At 31.0% G+C, this 3342-nt stretch overlaps 1 long non-coding RNA gene across 1 annotated transcript in view; it reads right to left on the bottom strand.

Moving 5' to 3' along the window:
• Window positions 1-2381: 2381 nt before the first annotated feature.
• Window positions 2382-3342, bottom strand: part of LOC136796521 (uncharacterized) — a 216001-nt gene continuing 215040 nt past the window's right edge. The window contains exon 3 of the long non-coding RNA XR_010844240.1: window positions 2382-2601. This is a non-coding gene — a long non-coding RNA (uncharacterized lncRNA). The remainder of the gene's footprint in view (window positions 2602-3342) is intronic.

The raw sequence follows: 3342 nt of genomic DNA, 5'->3' as shown, positions 1-3342 counted from the left end.
AGAAGTACCTCTTTATAGAATTAAATTTTTAAAAATTTTTCGATTTCCTCTAAAATGGCACACACGATTTTGATTAAAATTGGTGAATCAATGAGTAATTAAGTAGTTTTTAATACCAGATAGGTCTTATCCTCATAGAAACAGTTTAAGAGGTATTAAAGGAAGAATTTTCAAAAAACCTTCCTCTTTGTTTTTTATTAAATTTTTCTAATGTTGGCAGGAATTTTTCGCCTTCCCAGTTGTGATTTTTTTTCAAAAATTTCAAAAATAAAATGATAACTTCAATACAAGCCAACCTATCTAAACACAACTTGGGGACTTGGGTTAGTAGGTGAAAGTAGTGTGTTTACGCGTGTGTAGTACGCGAGCTGTAGTATGTTTTTTTATTATTGCTTATAGAAACTGCTCGTAGATTTTGATTGCTACAACACTTACTCGACAAACGCTCTAAACTTCCCATTCACTACAAAACATTAGTATACACTACGATAATCAGACCAATTAGAACAGATGGAATTGAGCTCTGGGGCTCTACCAAACCATCAAATTCCTCCCGCATCCAATCCTTACAATCCAAAATCCTTGATGCTCCTTATTACGTTATAAATAAACTCATCCACAAAGACCTTAACATCCCATTCGTTGCAGATTTGTCCCAAAACAGATATTCGTCCTTACCCATCCTAATCCATTAATTCTTAATCTCTCACCCTTAATAATCCCTGATAATCCTCCGAGGCGTCTGAAAAGAAGATGGCCACGGGACCTTCTAATTTAAATTAATGCTTGAAGTACCACCAATGGGTGGTTCCTACCCAAGATTTTCAAGTATAAATGAAACATACAGCATATTTACTTATTGTATTTATTACTTGTACAGTTGTAAATCACATTAAATAAATAAATTTTTAAAAAATGATTGCTTATGAATTTGTTTTTATAAAACTAAATTCAGCAGTTTTTTTAGCATGTATCTGGTGACTCTCTTGTATCTATTTTTCGTAAAAAAAAAAACTGAGGTGAAGTAACACTGACTAAATTTTATTTTTGCTATATTTTAAACCTCTAAAAATAACAATGATATGATGAATTATACTATAAAGATAATGAATTATGATATAAAGATAAGCCAAGACCCTGAAGCAGTTCAATACTGAAGGACGCCAATAGATATTCCAAGAACACGTGATACTGTTTTGTAAATTTAAAACAACATCGGAATTTATTCAAGCTCGTTACTGTCCCGGGCTTGTTCTTTCGAGTTAAATCGTTGAGACGTCGGAAAGAAAGAGAATAAAGATCAGAGCAAGGTCGGGATGGAATACAAATGATCATCGAGAGAGGACGGAAGACTAAAATATAGCCCGGAGTTATCGGACAGGGTATTATGCAGGGGCCCCACCGTCCGACCGGGACATTAACTAGTCCGATAGCCGACTGTCCTAATCCGTAATCACAATTCAACAGTGGGCCCCCCGCTCCGCTTTACATAATCCCGCCCCCTCCAGCCATCTCTCCAAATTGCACATTTACCATCTTCCTTACGCAAGCTATTTCTGATGGGTTAGCAGTATCGCCTTAAAGGATCGACCGGGCCGTTTTGAAACTGCTGCAAGAACGGAACTCACGGAATGACAGAAATATCTGTAATGCCGATGAATAAGTAAACAGTCAACGTTTAGCTAATAAATGAAAAAAAAGAACAAAGAAATCAAACAAAAGATAGCACATCTCACATCAACAGCCTAAACGTATACTTGAAATGACATATCACATATGGAGCCAACAAATATAGTGTGGGAAATTGTGTTTTATAACCTACAACATACATTTTTATCAACAACAGATTGCTAGACCCGCTTTCTAGATTTGAGGATGCTTGCATATTCCAGCTTCAACACAAGCTACTAAAGGCAAAGGTAACTGCTCGTTTTGTAATACGATTACAAAACGAGCAGTTTGTTCAATTTTTCACTATAATTAATATTTTTTTGGGTACTGATTGATAAATGGAACCTATTTTTAAGTTCAAAATTATAACTCTAAAATTAAAAAAAAAAATATTCAACTTTGTATCAATATTACAGCTAAACAATTTTCTACTTCGTGTTGTAGGTCTTGAATAAAAAAACAAAAAAAATCATTTTTTAAAAACTGTTTGCAAGCACAGCAATTTTAACTTTTAATTAACACAAACTCGAACTTTTCCTTCCTTAATTAAATGATAAAAACCTGTCACCAAATTAAAATAACTAAAACCAAATTTAAACAACTATAAAGACCACTTTAAAAAAAAATGGACTATTGATACAAAAAATATTTTGAAATATTTTTTAAATTTTATTTTCGAGACCCAAGAGTTTCCCAACTGGGGAACTAACACTAGGGCACGAGTACTGGGAGCTTCAACATTTATTCAGTTTTAAAACACTAGGAATTAAAAATATTCTAACAATATATCTAAATATATTACGTAAAAATATAATGTGACTACAAATTGTATGAAGATAATATGTAATATGTAATAGTGATATGTAATCCAAAATCCGAATTCTCTACTCACACCACTGGCTGGTTCCAACGTAAACCAAGAACTCATACCTGAAAGTAGATTAAAAAGGATTAGTTAATTATAATAAGTGAATACACATCATTATTAGTATTTATAATAGAGGATGACTAATTGTAAAGAAGAACAATAAAGATAAACTGTGTTTTCTATTAATTGAATCTTTTTAACTCATTAATAAAAATAAGAATAATCCGTATAATTAATAGACATAAGTAAATTTGGTGATGTTTGCATCATTTTTTTTATCTAGGAAAAAATCAACAATAAAAAGTTTTATAATTTTATAGTAAGTGTAAACATTAAATATTTATTGGTTTTTTAAATTGTTGACCATCTACAATGTTTAGCTAAAGAGCTCTTTATTAAAAATAACTGATATTTATTCAAATTTTTGAAAAAAAAAAAAAAAAAAGCCATGACCAAATCAACATATTTTCGGTTCTGGTGCATACGTTCCAATGGCTCCTCCAAACTAGCCAAGGAAAAAAGTTTTACTATGATTTTTTTTTTTTTTTGATTTAGTAAAATATATATTTTAAGAGCTAAATATTATCTCTTTATTATATAAAAAAAATGTTTAGTGATCACAAGGTAATATTTTATTGTACAAATATGGTGAAACAATAAAAATGGGTCGTAAAACATTGAGTTTAACTGATAAATCTATTATAAGTTTAATTGATACAGTTATAAAATTAAATGAAAAGTTATTTTGTAATATGGGGGTTGGTCTAAGCGGACTGAGGGTACTCTCCTAGTCTAATATATAT

This window comes from Halyomorpha halys, unplaced genomic scaffold (assembly GCF_000696795.3).
Source record: "Halyomorpha halys isolate HHAL.00 unplaced genomic scaffold, Hhal_1.1 Scaffold110.1, whole genome shotgun sequence".
Classification (NCBI taxonomy): Eukaryota; Metazoa; Arthropoda; class Insecta; order Hemiptera; family Pentatomidae; genus Halyomorpha; species Halyomorpha halys.
This window is presented reverse-complemented; position numbering and strand designations above follow the sequence as displayed.